This window comes from Protopterus annectens, chromosome 12.part0, assembly GCF_019279795.1.
Source record: "Protopterus annectens isolate FY-2018-M chromosome 12.part0, PAN1.0, whole genome shotgun sequence".
In the NCBI taxonomy this organism is placed as follows: domain Eukaryota; kingdom Metazoa; phylum Chordata; order Ceratodontiformes; family Protopteridae; genus Protopterus; species Protopterus annectens.
In genome coordinates, this window is record NC_056746.1 from 1,068,915,042 (window position 1) to 1,068,931,805 (window position 16,764).

General features: G+C 42.4%; 1 protein-coding gene across 1 annotated transcript in view; it reads left to right on the forward strand.

The window, feature by feature from the left end:
- The first annotated feature begins 5,393 nt into the window (after positions 1–5,393).
- OSER1 (oxidative stress responsive serine rich 1) overlaps positions 5,394–16,764 on the forward strand; it is a 59,386-nt gene continuing 48,015 nt past the window's right edge. Inside the window, exon 1 of the mRNA XM_044090085.1 lies at positions 5,394–5,491. The gene's annotated coding sequence lies outside the window, so the exon portion shown is untranslated. The remainder of the gene's footprint in view (positions 5,492–16,764) is intronic.

The window sequence follows — 16,764 nt, forward strand, 5'->3', positions numbered from 1 at the left end:
GGCCTGTACACTCTTCTTCGTCTCCTCACTGTGGGTTGTCCAGCAGCATTCGCATTGTCACCACCCTCAGCATGTTGCATATGTCGCCTTATAACAGCAATGGTAGCCCCTAACATTTCTTTGTCTCAGTAAAGCTTTTTCAGTTTTCACTTCTATCAGCTTACTGCAGTGTTGCAGTGTCTCTTGAGAGAAACATAATGGACTGTTGTTTGCAGAGTTTTAAGTGCTGGGCTGGGCTAGTGTACTGCCTGTGTAATTGCCTGATTCTGATTGTTTTCACCTGCTAGCTCTGCTAGTACTCCCTGGTAGCTTCCTAACTATTTGTTGTGCTTCCTTTTTCCTTTCTGTTTCCTCGGGGGCAGCGCTGCGCACACAAGCGTAAACACGCGCACACCAGCTCACACGCTTGCACACATGCTTACACGGACTAAAACTTGCTTATTCTTGTTAAAACGCGAGCACACCAGCGCAAACACACTTACAACTCCTTAAACATCCTTATACATGCTTACTCCGGCTTAAACGCATGCACTCACGCTTACACGCGCACACACTGTCTTACTCGGGTTTGCAGGCATGCACACGCGCGCATACCCGCTGAGCAAGAAACTTTAGTGTTATCCATGGCATACACCTTCAATTTCTTGCCTTTACCTAGCCTACCTGTTGACACACCTCTTTCAATGATGTGTAAATGACAGCTGACACATGCCACTCTGCTCCAATGAGCTTCACTTCTTTCATACATACCCCCTCGTGATGTTACCTATCTTCTACTCTGTTACTCCCCTTATCCCACTCCTACACATCACTGACTGTGCTCATTTGCTATGTAAACTTGCGATTCACTATCCTAACCCTCATTTACATAGGATTGCCTACTAATGCTTAGTTACATCTCTTAGACTGAGCTTCCCCCCTTAGTAACTTCTACTCGGTGGCCATGTTGTCTTCAGCCTGCCATTCACTTGCATTGTAAATTCATATTAGCATTAAATTCCACATGGATCTTCATTATTGATTTTCTGTTTTTTAGAGTGCAGGGCGTTTGCGCGGCACTGCGCTAAAACCCCAGAGATCGGGATGAAAAAAAAAAGCTATTTTATTTTTATTTTGCATCACTTAACGTTGCCAATGGCCGTATTTTTGGCCATTGGCATGCTTACTCATGTGAGTGCATCCTTTTTTTGGAGCTGTCATGGCTCCGTTTTGCTATTTGCAGAACCGTACTCAGTTGTCAACTGAGTACATTTCTGCAAATAACACTACTCCTACTCGGACAGGTTCGGGTTTCCTGGATCACAAATTTACCTCATTTGCATAGCTTTCGCCTGCAACTGAGGTAATTTGCATATCGAAGCTCTGTCCATGTAGGATTAGTTTAAGGAGCTCTGTTGCACACCCATACCAGCTGTTCCTGGATCGCTCGGCGGACATGTTGGCTGCATGGAGTCTTACTCTACTCTTAGACTCTGTGCAAGCCTTTGTGAATCCGTCCCAATGTGTTTTCAACATGGATGCCAAGATTCACCTCTTAAACTTTGCTCTCAAAATTAATTTCTTGGCATCCATGTATTGCACAAATAATAAGCCAGTTATGATCAGTGACCTGCTCATAATCCTCTATGATATATATAAATCTATTATGTCACACATAAATTAATCTTAATCAATAGGTTGCCTGCTTGAATTAATGGATCTGCACACACTGGGTGAAGTAGTTGCTCCATTCCATTCAATCCATTAATTCATGTTTTAAAGACTTTCATTCGGCTGCAGTGTTAGCTTAACTTTTTAGCTAATATCCATGGTAAATAATACCGAACCATGGGGATTTATCAAAAGCATTTCTATAAATATAAATTAAGACATTTTAACCATTTTGTGATGTCTAATAAGTCTTGTTGGTATTTCTATCTTTATCAGAATTTTCTTGTATTTTTTAAGTTTAAGTAGTTTTACCACTGTTGCTGTGGAACGCTTACTAACAACTCCAACTTGGTAGCTTAGAGAATGGTCAAATATCTTACTTTATACTTGTAAAAAAAAATCTTTTCATGTATATATGTATCAATGACAGATTTTGTCTACTTCTACTTGCAGCTAGCTCTTGACTTCTTTCCTTAAGAATTCAGGACAAAGCCAAAAATAAGGTGGTGAGAGAGGAGTTAAAGGCCTACATCAGAAACAATTTTCTGATATTACGTTAAATCACCTAAAAGTTAATAGAACAACACGACCTCTCAATTGTTGCTGATTTTGGCTCAAAATTCTGACAAATCACTGGAGAATGAAGTAATTACCATGCTAATGCAAGACCAACCCAACACCCTCATACTAGGTGGCTTTAACTACCCCTCCATTAACTGGGAAAACTACACAAGTACCAACACACTTGCTCGTTTTCTGGAATTCATTAATTCCAATGCCCTGGACCAGCTCATTCTTACCCCCACCAGGGGTAGCAACATCCTTGACCTGGTTATTACTAACATGGGCGACCATTGCTATACACCAATAATCAACTCCTCCCTGGTCAGATCTGACCACAAGCTAGTCACCATGAATATCCACATCCTACCTACACCCCCCCCCCCCGCAAAGATAACCACCGTGAAACTCTTCTCCAAAGCTAACTTTGGGCTTCTAAAAACAGAGGTGGCTAACTTCACGATGCCCATGCAAATGGAGAATTGGTGCAGTACTGCTGAATCATACACCAATGCACTGTACGAACACCTACCCAAATGCACGGAACAGGCCATACCCAACAGAACCAAGATGCTCTCCTCCAGATAAAGGAAGCCAATCTGGTGGTCCCCTGCCATAAACAAACTCTACAACAGAAGGAAGAAACTGTTGCAGAAAAAGGTGAAGTCCCAAGACTGGGAAAGCTCCCACGCTAGCCTCAACAAAAAGCTGAGATCCCTCATCAAATCCTGTAAAGCTACCTTTGAAAACAAATTTGCAGCAGATACTACAGACAACTACAAGGCCTTCTACAGTTATGTCAAAAATCTACATGGCAATACTCAGATCTGCTCTGAGCTACTACACAATGGTAACTTCCATACTGAGCCAACAGACATTGCCAATATACTGGCCATCGGATTCAGTGCCAACTTTACCCCCTCTCACCCCTAAAGGGCCAATCACAACAAGAGGAATGCAAGTACCCAATATTACTGCTGCACAGGTTAAAACTGCACAGTCCAAGACCACGAATACAGCCTCCATAGGACCTGACAATATCCTTGGCTGTGTTCTACATGAATTACAAAGTGAACTGGCACCACACCTGTGTGTCCTGTTCAGTCACAGCCTCACTTCCGGCTTTGTCTCCACCGAATGGCGCACTGCTACAGTCATCCCACTCCACAAAGGGGGAGCAAAAACGGACCCTGGGAACTACCGCCCATTAGCCTGACGTGTCTGATATGTAAGGCTATGGAGCGCATCATCGTGAACCTTATAAATAGGGACATAGGGAATCTCCAAACTCTGGACCCCACGCAGTTTGGATTTGTGAAGAGTAGATCATGCCTGCTCAACCTGGTAGACTTCTTCGAGTCTGTCACTAGAGCTGTGAATGAAGGCAAGGTAGTTCATACAGCTTACCTCGATCTTGCTAAGGCCTTTGATACCATTCCTCACTCAGGAATCATAAATAGACTCACTAAACTAAGCATCAACCCCTATCTCACAAGGTGGGTTGCACACTGGCTCACTCATAGAACCCACAATGTGAAAGAATGCCAACCAGCCACGAGTGGAGTCCCACAGGGATCAGTCCTTGGTCCACTCCTGTTTGGCATCTACTTCTCTGAAGTCCAGGCCAACACAAAGGGACTCTGGCTGACCAAGTTCGTAGACGATTGCAGACTGGGAGCCATTATTAGCTCTCCAAATGATGTAGACATTCTACAGAAAGGCCTCACTGAGACCAATGACTGGTGTCAGAATCATGGTCTTAACTTCAATGGCAACAAAATGCATCATTCACTTTGGAAAAAACTCAGTACCCATGAATTACCACATTAATGGTAGTCCACTGAACACCGAAGGTGTTATAAGAGATCTGGGAACACAAGTTGATATCAACTTCTCCTTTGACAATCACATTGCCACTGTGGTCAGAAAATCCTTCTATGTGGCACATCTCATTACAAAGGGTTTTGCATCCAGGAAGAAAGAGGTCATTGTCTCCCTCTACTCTTCCCTCATTAAACCTATTATGGAATATAATGCCCCATTTGGCATGTGCCTCACTAGACACATGCAACAACTGGAAAGACCACAAAATTACCTCACTAAGAGGATCCTAGGCCTTAAATACATGCCCTATAGGAATAGACTCAAAAAACTCCAACTATTCTGTCTCATACCTCCTACTTAGATGCGATCTCTGCTTAACCTACAAAGCCATGTCAGACCCAGCGCTGTTAGATATGCTACATCTAAATAAATTTCAATCCCTCCGTGCCACACGCTCCAAAGACCTCAACCCCATTACCACAATCAACAGAACATGCTGGAGGGACAGGTTCTGAACCCAGAGACTGCCCATGGTCTGGAATAGACCTCCCTTACATGTCAAGCAGAGCACCTCACTGGCTCTTTTCAAGAGAAGTCTTGACGAGTGGATGGGAAATAGAAAATTCATCCCGGGGATCACTTCAGTAGCCTTGCTTGACAGGGGCACTGGGAACTAACGTTGGGCGGCACGATGCCAGGGAATCCTTTGGGCTATGGTTATAAACGCTCCAGGGCCATTGGCCTGGTATACACCTATGGACATGTTTTGTCTATCAACTTTTTAATTTTGTAGGAGCAGTATTTAAAAATCTGTCCCCGATTGTGGAAGCGAGATGCTTAATTGTCCTTATTAATTCTGGGAGTTTGTATCCGATTGTTGAGATCAGCAGTTGCATTTTTCGCATTTAACTCTAACGTCTTGAATAAGACTGTAATTTTGAATAGGTAAGCAGAAAAGTCAAGATTTCACAATGGACAAAGCAAAAATGTTAGGAAAAATCAGGAACGTTCACTAAAATAAATGAACTAAACTTCTGAGAGAGATGTGCAGCAGGCTTTCACCACATCTCATTTATCGCTGTCGTTATGAAAGGTTTTTTTTAAGCTTGCTCCAGTCACTAGTTTAATGAATATTCATTATCTACACGTCAGTAGTCCCACGTGTAATACAGGCATGAAAAACAATACCGTATTTGCTTCTGCAAATGAGGGTTAAAGAGATCTACACCGTTACTACGAAAACCACAAATTGAAAATGGGCATAGCAACTTGACGACATTAGTACGCAATCCAGAGACTGCGAATGCAAAGTCTTGTTGAACCTTCACATGTGACCAGGATCTGTCACATGACACAGGAAACACCAGTCTTATTTACATAACTGTTTGGGGCTTTACGCACTGGCGTCATTCGTTTTACTGTTGCAGAGTCACGGTTGGGACGTACATAACAAAGTGTGAGTCGTTTAGAAAGTGAAAACTAAGGCTTGGTTGTATAGATTTGTATTTTTTTAAGTCGATTGTTGGAAGGTGGTAAGGTGAGTATCAAATTGTTTGATTTATGTTGTTTGATCATATGTGAAAAAAATAAAAAGTAGTCTGTGGCGGGGAGTTAGAGGCCTGAGGTCCCTCTGTAGGAAGGTTCGCAGGAAAATGGACTGCAATTTATGTGGGAAAACTTTTTAGCTTCTGAATATTTAGATTTATTTGTGATGCTTATCAATCCTATATATATACACGTATGTATATATTATTTATTTTAGTGTTTTTATTGGCTTCCCCCTGTTAACGGGGTGGGTGAACGTTATGGTGTTTGGCAGTTTTGCTTAAAACTTTATAAGTATTGGATTGGATCTAATGGAGAAATACTGGACCCTTTGCTTTGCTTTTTCATTGATGTATTTGCTCAGTATAGTTTTAATTTAACTAGCAGGTAAAAGCATCGCTTTACAATGTTTGACTTTTTTCAATCTGTATTCCAAGCCGTTTTCAGCTGAAGACTGGAGGCTGCACTATATTGCAAACGTTTTAAACAGACTTTCCTTGACAATTACACATGCATTTTGGTTGTTAGATTATTGTATGAAAGTAGAGGCAAGTAATATAGTGTAAAATGTACTTTTTGTGTTGGTAATTTATAATTGAGTATTTGAAGAGGTGTATCGGTGGGTTTGTCCAGTAATGGATCATGTGATTAGTGCTTATAAATTCAAGGAAAAGAGGTGAGGTAAGGAGCGAAGTAGGGCAGAAAATTGTATAGTTTGAGGTGGGTGTAAATCGGCTACAGGCAGATAGCTGTAAGCCTTAGAAGTATAGCGATTGGAGTGATCAGTATCGTAAAACTGTGAATGGGTTAGCTGAGAGAGATAGCAAGGTGAACTGTAGCTTTAGCCAGTTGCATTCTCTAAGGGCTAGGCTAGTGGCATGTTGTATTATAGTTTATTGCAAGCTTGGTTGTTTTGTTCTAACATTGCTGGTGTTTTAACTGTTTTGACCATTGAACGCTAGTGAGGATTGGGGAAGCGTAGAGGTGAGATTTCGATAGGAAAGTAGAGGCTGTACTCTTCAGGCTACGTCAGGGGGTAGTTTTTTTTTATTCTGTGTGACGTACTTTTTTTTTTTTTTAATTGCGTGTGATTCATGATGGCGAAATTATGAATATTCTGTAACTGTGTGGTTTACTTGATGCTTGTGGCAGGGATGATAGTGAATAGTGTTTTGGTAGAAATGTGTGTTAGGGTGAAAGACAGTAGTTTTATTTATTCATTGTTTAGAAGTACTTCTGAGTTTGGCTATGTTTCATTCAACAAGGATTGTGGTGCAAGGTCTTGGAGCTGAGAGAGATTTGGTAGAGCAGATTAGGGTCAAGTCATCAGTGTATTTGAACTAGGCTTGTGCTTAGTATAGGTCCTCATGGTACACAGATACTTGCAAAACCTGGAGAAATAATTTTTCTGTTTCACTGTTTGTTCTGTTGAATGTTCATCAAGTAGATTTTCAGGAGAAGTTATAAGCTTTAATGTTTTGATGATACTGTAGGGACTGGTTAGGAGAAATGTTGACTGTTTTCTCAGCAGACACCTCAAGCTTGGTTAGTTGCCTGGTTGGTTCATATGTAGTCACTAGGCTATTGGACCTAGGGCCTATATAAGCCTGGCTTTCGCCGCCCAAGAAAATTATTTTCCTGTTCCCCTGTCGAGCAGAGCCACAGAAGTGGGGTGAATTTCCCATTTCCCATCCAATCATCAAGATTTTTCTTGAGTGCTAATGAGGAGCTCTGTTTGACATAGGTAGTCTGTTCAGAGTATGGAAGTCTCTGGGACAGGAATCTATCCCTCCAGCATGTACTGTTTATTGTGGTGACAAGGTTTAGGTCACTAGAGTGTGTAGCTCGGAGTGATTGAGATTTCTTTAAGTGGAGCATGTCCAGCAGCTCTGGGTTTGACATAGCTTTGTATGTCGGGCAGAGAGCGCCCCTGAGTAGGCGATATGCGATGGAGTAAAGTTTTTTGAGACTGTCTGCGTAGGGCATCTGTTTGAGGCCAGTAATCCTCTGAGGTATTCCTGTGGTCTTTCCAGTTGTAGATATCTTGTGAGGTACATACCAAAAGGAGCGTTGTACTCAAGAGTCTAATGAGTGATGAGTAGACGGGAACAATGACCACTTTTTTTTTTTTTTTTTTTCTGGATGAGAATCCTTTTGTGATGAGCCATATAGAAGGATTTCCTGACCACTGTGGCAATGTGATTATCAAAGGAGAGACTACTGTCCACCTGTGTCCCGAGGTTTCTTATCACATTTTCGGCAATAAGTACACTACCGGCTATGTGGTAGTTCATGGGTACAGAGTTTTTACCAGAGGGGATGACAATACAGTTGTTTGCATTGAGCTTCAGGCCATGGCTTTGACACCAGGTATCTGTCTCAGTGAGGCACTTTTATAGTTTGTCCACATCGTTAGGAGTTTCGATTGTGGCTCCTAGTTTGCAGTCATCTGCAAACGTTGTTAGCCAAAGACCTTCTCTGTTAACCTGCACTTCAGAGAAGTAGATACCAAATGGGAGATGACCCAGAACTGAACCCTGTGGTACTCCACTTGTCACTGGTCTGAAGTTGGATTTGGAATCGGCTACTTTCACAGTGTGTGTTCTGTCCATGAAGCCAGTTGGCAGCCCATCTTGTGACATGGGGATTTATACCTAGTTTAGTGAGCTGAGATCTAGATAAGCTGTGTGAACCATTTTACCCTCATCTATGGCTTTGGTGACTGCTTCAAAGAAGTCAATCAGGTTTAGGAGACATGATTTGCCTTTTACAAATCCAAACTGGGTAGGGTCCAGAGTTTGGAGATTACGAATGTCTTTGAGTTCCACAATGATACGTTCCATGGCCTTGCAGACCAGGCTCGTTGGGCTAATGGGGCGGTAGTTCCCGGGGTCTGTCGTGGCTCCCCCTTTGTGGAGTGGGATACTCTGTATAAAGTGAATATTGAATTGGTTGGCTATGGCTTCATTTTGTGTGTGCATTTGGTGTTGGCTATATACCTTGCCCTGGATTTAGCAGTTTGAGGCCCAAAACAGTTGTGGGTGGTTGTGTGTAGATTTCTTGTCTTTGATTTAAGTTTTGCTAGGTTTCATGGTTGTCTATATGCCCGTAAAGTAGGAATAGCATGTTAATAAGTGCCTTCATGAAAAGTAGTAGGCTTTCTTGCTAGACTGTAGTGATTTTGGGGCTGTTATTTTTGGTGCGTTATAGTGTAGATATGTGATCACTCAGGCTGTCTGACAGTTCCATGGTGAAAAACCTCAGCTTTGGCCGGCTAAGATCTAGCTGTATTCAACTGAACGTATAAGAGAATTTAAGTACCTTTATCTGCACATTTTTTAAAATACAGTATTTAAATTGATTTAACTGTGTTGCATGATTAACTGAACTGGAAGTTTTGACTGTTCTTCAGTTTTCCCACCTGCCCTCCCTGTTTCTGTTTTGGTGTTAATCTTAGTGGCTTTGAAACTGCCCGCCCCTCTTGTAAATTTGTATTTGGATACTCCTTCTGGGCCCATCTCATTTGCTCACTCAACTGAGTGCAGTGAGATCATATTCTGATTTCAGGCACTCCTACTGTGTACAAAGAGAGCATCTGGGAAAGAGAACAAAAAAAAAATTTAAGCTTGTTTCCTGTTAAGTGGTCTAGACTGTTTGTAGGCTTCTGAGCCCCCAAGCCCTTCTGTGTTGGAGGGAAGCAAGCCTTCTAGCTTAGTTTGTTATAACTAGCCAGTTTTCTAGTTTCAGCACTCAAATCTGTTTCTTTGAACTCAGCACTTGTTCAGAACTCATTGTAAGCACTACATAAGCTGAAAATTACTACAGCACTCAACTTTCCTCACTTCTCTAGTGGAAAGCAGTTTTTAGTACTTAATAATAAATAAGCACTTATCCTTCCAGGCATGTCTAAGGGTCAGCTCCCAGTGATTTCTCCTGTCTACCTGATGAATCTGGGCATCTTGGGACAATGCAGCAGTTGCCTCATGTACACAGACAACCCTCTCCTCCTACCACCCAACGCTACAACCTGTGAGAGATGCACTTATAGCCAAACTGGAAGCAAAGCTCTCTTCACTCAAGACTGGATTAGACGGTCAAGAGGCGAAGGTAAACACTTGAACCGCACCACACTCATCACTTAGTCCTTCAAAACCTACACTACCAAAACACACACACACACACAGAAACACAAAACACACACCTACATTCGGCGAGGCTCTCCATAAAAACCTGCCCAAGCATCAGGGACATCCAAAGCATAAATGCAAGCAAACTCCACCCCCCAACACAACCCAAATGACACATAGCCCACAAACTCACTGTTCCACTCAGCCACAGCCCATAAGGCATAACAAAGTACCCAACACTCTAGTCATAGGTGACTCTATAGTCAGGCACACTGATGTTCCACTCACTAGACTAGACCAGGAGAAAGTTACTGTCAGCTGCCTGTCAGGTGCCAGGATCTGCCACATAACGCATGCACTCAGGTCACTCCACAATAAGTACAAATATGACACTGTCATTGTCCATGTTGGTGTGAATGACCCGAGACGTACCTCCCTGGACTACATGAAGAGACATGGAGGAGCTCTCCGATCTTGTATCCCAGGCAGGTATGATCCTAACCCAGAGTAGCATCCTGCCATCACCTAGAATGATACCACAGTAAAAGGATAACGTGATTGACTTCAATTGGCTAAGCTTCTGGTGCCATTCTAAGGGGATCCAGTATTTGTCTGCCTGGGACGACATGATCGATGGTCCACGATGCTTTGCCAGAGATGGCCTGCACTGTCGCCCTTAGGATTCCCGGTACTGGCTAAGGCTCTTGCCACCCCTATAGTGCCTTTTTTAGGCAAGGTTCAAATGACAAATTCACAACCGTAACAGGTACAAGCAAGCAAAATCTGAGGGTAATGCTACTCCATGCTAGAAGTCTAAACCTCAAAATGCACTCACTCGAGGCACTCCTTAAAATGGAGAGCATTGACATCTGTTCAGTGACAGACCTGGTTCAAAGCTCCAGAGAGCACCCCTGCATTACCAGGCTTCAATTCATACCACACCTTTTGGCCACCTAACCCAGAAAGCAGCACTAAAGGCGGAGGCGTGTCCATATTCATTAAGGATATCCACATCTCCTCCAGGCTAGTTGCACCGCATAATGCATCCGAGATTATCCAAGTGCAACTAACTCTGGGCAAGACCGCAATCCAAATTGTAGCTTGCTACAGACCCCCCACCATGCCCCAGGATTCACACTCCTCATTTCTTGATACACTGGAAAGTATTAGGGTACAACCCAACACCCTAATAATGGGCAATTTCAACTACCCCACCATTAACTGGGAAAACTACTCGTGTACCAACTCTCTTGCTCAACGATTTCTAGAATTCATAAATTCCAACGCCTTGGATCAACTTATTCACACCCCCACCAGGGGCAGCAATATCCTAGACCTGGTCATTACCAACATGGGGAACTGGTGTTCCACACCAGAGGTCAATTCCTCGGTCAGATCCGACCACACCAGAGGTCAATTCCTCGGTCAGATCCGACCACAAGCTAATCAGCCACATCCCACCCCCAGTTAGGGAAACCATCGTAAAAAAACTTCTCCAAAGCCAACTTCACACTTCTTAAGACAGAAGTGGCAGACTTCATGACACCCATGCAGACGGACAATAGAGGTACGACTGCCGAATCCTACACAAATGCACTTTATAAGCACTTACACAAGTGCATGGATCATGCTATCCCTAATAGAACCAAGATGTTATCCTCCAAAAAAAGGGAGCCATTCCGGTGGTCCTCTGCCATAAACAAACTCTACAACAGAAGAAAGAAACTGTTGCAACAAAGAGTAAAATCCCATGACTGGAGGAACTCCCTGGTCAACCTCGGTAAGAAGCTGAGATCTCTCATAAAATCTGAGATCTCTCATAAAATCCTCCAAAGCTAGTTAAGAAAACAAAATTGCCACTGACTTTAAAGACCACCACAAAGCATTCTATAGCTATGTCAAGAATCTAAATGGGAACACCCGATCTGCTCTGAGTTACAGCACAATGGCACTAAATATACAGAACCAACTGATATTGCCAACATCCTAGCAGATGGGTTCAGTGCTAACTTTACTCCCCTCTCACCCCCTAGAGGGCCCATCTCTATACCGGAAGAATGCAAAGTTCCTATAATCACGGCTGCAAAAAAACACTCTCCAAAGCCAAGAACACAGCATCCACGGGACCTGACAATATCCCAGGCTGCGTTCTACGTGAACTACAGAATGAACTGGCACCCTACCCAAGTACTATGTTCAATCATAGCCTCACCTCAGGCTTTGTACCCACTGAATGGCGCACCGCGACGGTTATCCCACTCCACAAAGGGGAGCCATGACGGACCCCAGGAACTACTGCCCCATTAGCCTGACGAGCCTGGTCTGCAAGGCCTTGGAACGTATCCTCGTACTCCTAAACAGACATTGGTAATCTCCAAACTCTGGACCCTACCCAGTTTAGATTTGTAAAAGGCAGATCATGTCTCCTAAACCTGACCAAAGCCATAGATGAGGGTAAAATGGTTCGCACAGCATATCTAGATCTCGCCAAGGCTTTCGACACCATCCCCCACTCTGGAATTATAGATAAGCTCACTAAACTAGGTATAAATCCCTATGTCACAAGATGGGTTGCCAACTGGCTCACTGACAGAACCCACACCGTGAAAGTAGCGGATTCCAAATCCGACATCAGACCATTGACAAGTGGAGTACCACAGGGTTCAGTCTTGGGTCCTCTCCTGTTTGGTATCTACTTCTCTGAGGTGCAGGCCAACACGGAAGGTCTTTGGCTAACAAAGTTTGTAGATGACTGCAAACTAGGAGCCTTAATCAAAACTCCTAATGATGTGGACAAACTACAAAAGGGCCTCACTGAGACAGATACCTGGTGTCAAAGCCATGGTGTGTTGTCGTCCCCTTTGGTAAAAACTCTGTACACCATGAACTACCACATAGCTGGTAGTCTACTTATTGCCGAAAATGTGATACCTTGGGACACAGGTGGACAGTAGTGTCTCCTTTTGATAATCACATCGCCACAGTGGAAAGGAAATCCTTCTACGTGGCTCATCTCATCACAAAAGGATTCTCATCCAGAAAAAAAGGTCATTGTTCCCCTCTACTCATCACTCATTAGACCCATTATAGAGTACAATGCCCCTTTTGGTATGTACCTCGCCAAGACATCTACAACAACTGGAAAGACCACAGAAATACCTTACAAAGAGGATTACTGGTCTCAAACAGATGCCCTATGCAGACCGTCTCAAAAAACTACAGCTTTACTCCATCGCATATCCCCTACTCGGGGGCGATCTCTGCCTAACATACAAAGCTATGTCAAACCCAGAGCTGTTGGACATGCTCCACTTAAAGAAATCCCAGTCCCTCCGAGCTACATGCTCTAGAGACCTAAAGCTTGTCACCACAATAAACAGAACATGCTGGAGGGGTAGATTCCTGTCCCAGAGACTTCCCATACTCTGGAACAGGCTACCTATCAATGTCAAACAGAGCTCCTCATTAGCGCTCTTCAAGAAAAATCTTTATTGGATGGGAAATGGGAAATTCACCCCGGGGATCACTTTTGTGGCTCTGCTCGACAGGGGCACAGGGAAATAATTTTCTTGGGTGGCGAAAGCCAGGGTACACTTTTTGGCTAGGCTTGTATGGGCCCTAGGGCCGATAGCCTAGTACCCACCTATGAGAGGATACTAGGATTCTGTTGGCTGTCTGCCCATGTCTTTGTTATAAGGTGGGTGAAATTGTACAGATGTAGAGAGGTTGGATTTCAGATTGCATGGTTTGCTGTTCTGTATGTCACCGAATGTTATAGGTAACGTTTCTATTATAAGTATGTATTTTTTTTAAACATATCCCATATAGTAACCACTTACAATACATACCATTCGACTATCAGTCAGCCATCAGAAAATATCCACTCCTGACCAAAACCTTACTTGGGGAGCATTGTAATACATTTCAGAAACAATTGTTCACTCACCTTGACTTTGTTTTACTTATTTACAGCGTTCCCCCCCAGTATTGCACGAGTGAGAAGAGGTGCCTGTCCGAAGACGTGTGAATCTAAGTAATGAAACTAGGACATCCACATATGTGACCAGTCCACTATCCACCACATTTCCAGTTGTGTATGACTGTGGTGGTGTTGCTCTTATTATTGATGCACAGTACTTTTCTGTGTATTACACTGCTGTTGATGTTATTTTAGTAGTTGGGTCTTGCAGGTGTTTGTATATGAAATAACTTTAATTTTTTGATCACTGTTGTAATTTTACTCACACACCCAGGTATTGGTGGGCATGTATGCTGTTTTTGTGTAAGCAGGCTATACTTGCAAAAGGGCTTTTCAGGTATTCAGTTTTTCGTCTTCTGTTAAAGAAAAGTGATGCAAGTTTGTGAAGACTATTATTGTGTGCTGACTTGACTATTGCAACTGCGTACTACTGGCGGAGTCCTTTTCTAAAATATGACTTTTTTTTTTTGTTTAATTACATGTAATTTACACTTAAAGAAGAGTTTGTGCTAGTTTGACTTGAGGGGAGAAGGTCTGTAAGTCTTCTACAGGTTGTATGTATTGTTTTGGAGGTATTTGAAGTGCTGAGGGTACGTGCTCATCTGCAGTATTCGGTGTAAACAGTACTCTGTGTGTGTGTGTGTGTGTGTGTGTGTGTGTGTGTGTGTGTGTGTGTGTGTGTGTGTATATATATATATATATATATATATATATATATATATATATATATATATATATATATATATATATATATATAGTAGTGTATGGAGAAAGTGTATTTGCTTTTTATTCTAGTGCCCGATTCCACCCCCCCCCCCCTTTGCATGCATTTCATGGTGGGCAGTATTGAGGCCAAAAAAAGAGTAGGCCAGTTGGCATAACTGTACTATACAAAGAGTACAACTTAAATCACTTTGCATGGCATGTCTGGTGGTGGTTCTTATTCATGATGGTAAAGGTGGTTGGTACATAGGGAGTTTAAAAGGTTGGGGAAGGCTGTGAACATATCTCCATCTTATACAGTTAAGGGAAAGTAAGTTTTTATAGCTCTTTAATGAAGATTTTGCTGCTTCTGGGGTGCGTGCATCATTCTGATGAGGTCACCCAACTGATGTGCGTTTTTTTTTCCCCCATATAGACTAAATGGGGAAAGTTATGCTTCTGAATTGCAGTAACAATGTTGGTTGCTTTTAGTTGCACTTTGCTCTGGCACATTAGTAGTTTTTGCAGGTGGCAGGCTGGCTTTTATATGTTGGCATTGGCTTTAGTGTTGTGCATTATTTTCTTTTTTTAATCAAAGCAGAAGGCTGAAGTAATTTACTGAGCCTAGATCAGTGGTGATGTAAAGAAAATACTTGCGTTTAGAGGTCGTGGTAGTTTGACATTTGATTACCAGAAAGTCTGACTGGTTAGGAGCACGTTTCCAGAGGAGGCCAGGGGAGAAAACCTGCAAGTGCAAAATTGTTAGTAAAATGTTTTGTAGTCTTCAAAAAATACAAAAATATGTTCAGTTTAAATTATACCAAATTAGTCTTTGATTAAGAAGCAAGGTATAATTATGACTATTTGGAGAACTTTTATCCTGTTTATAGAGAAATTAAATGCAAGTTAGTATAATACAAATAGGAATTACAATAGGAATTACAATATGAAGGGAGAGGAAAAGCAGGCTTGTGATATATTTAGAGAAAGCCAGAGGAGAGAAATGATAGAAGTAATTTAGTAAAGGGAGGAAGGAGGGCTCTCAAAATATCGGACTGCATTCAGCCAAACTGGGGTAGTCGAAAGGCTGTTTTCCAGCTGACGGAAGGCCAAACCAAAATTCGTCAACTCCACAACGGCGAATGCTAGTGTGCATTTGCTGTTGAGGTCTGTTTTCTACTTGGAGATCGCAGTACAGTGGGGATCAGGAAATGTACCCATTTCTTCACCCTGGTGAGATTTTGGATTTTGTTTATGTAATTAGAGGGTGCGGGGGTGCACCCCCAGTGCATGAGTTGGAAATGGCTTGTAGGCAGGGTACACTGGGTAAAGTTGAGTACATCTAATGATGACTTGTCCACGTTACCTGTTTCTTTCCTTTGCCTGAACAGTGTTTTTTTGTTGCATTTTTTTGCAGATATATTCATTCCGAATGTGTTTCACACGCATGTTAAACAGGAGTGGTGTGTAAGGTTTGAATGGGTATTTGTTCACATTTAGGAATATTTGGTTTATGTAGGTGTTGAGCAAGAACAGTGAGGGATTTTGGCCATAAGTCTTTTTAGAATGGTTTTGAAGGATGTGAGGGAGTGCTGATGGGTACAGGTAAGGGGTTCCAGGCCTTGGCAGCATTGGGCGAGAGTCCAGTGTCCCAACAGACTTGATAAGTTTGCAGATGAACAGGAGACTTTGGTGATTGGATCATGATGACCAACTGGGGACATAATTACGTTTGAATGGTATTTATATTATTGGTGATGAGCTGTGTATATGGTGGGTTCTGAAAGGGATATCTTGCTGCAAATTTAGCAGCTTTGTTATAGTATTGTTCAAGTTTTTGATTTTTGCTATGCTTGGAGGTTAGTAAGGATGGTGAAGGAGATAAGTAGTTTTAGTTGTTAGTAAGGAGGTTTTTGATTCTGTAAAGCATCCCTGTTGTGAGTTTTCTTATGCATTTTGTATATGCAGGTCAATTTTAAGATTATACATTACCGTGGCTAATCATTATGAAGTGACTTTAGTGGATGTATTACCAGGAAAAAGGATTTTAAGTTTTGTTTCGTAAGAGGGTTTTGGGGGGGGGTAGCACTTTTGCTTTTGGGGGTTGAGCATATTGGAAATCCCCTGGCATTAAATGTAGTGCCTCTTAACTCATTTTAGGTGGCGGTCTGAATTGTCTAGATCAAATTACAAAGGAAACATGCAAATTCATTCAGTATTTGCTCTCAGAATGATTGTCCATTTTACAGTTTTAAGTGGTCATTGTGCGCATGGAATGAGCTGCTGTGACACCTGGAATCCTCTTTGTCCTCTCTCTGCAGTGTCTGAAGTGAAATTTCTTTCCCATAGGCTGTGTCCTTTCAAGTTGAAGGTGAA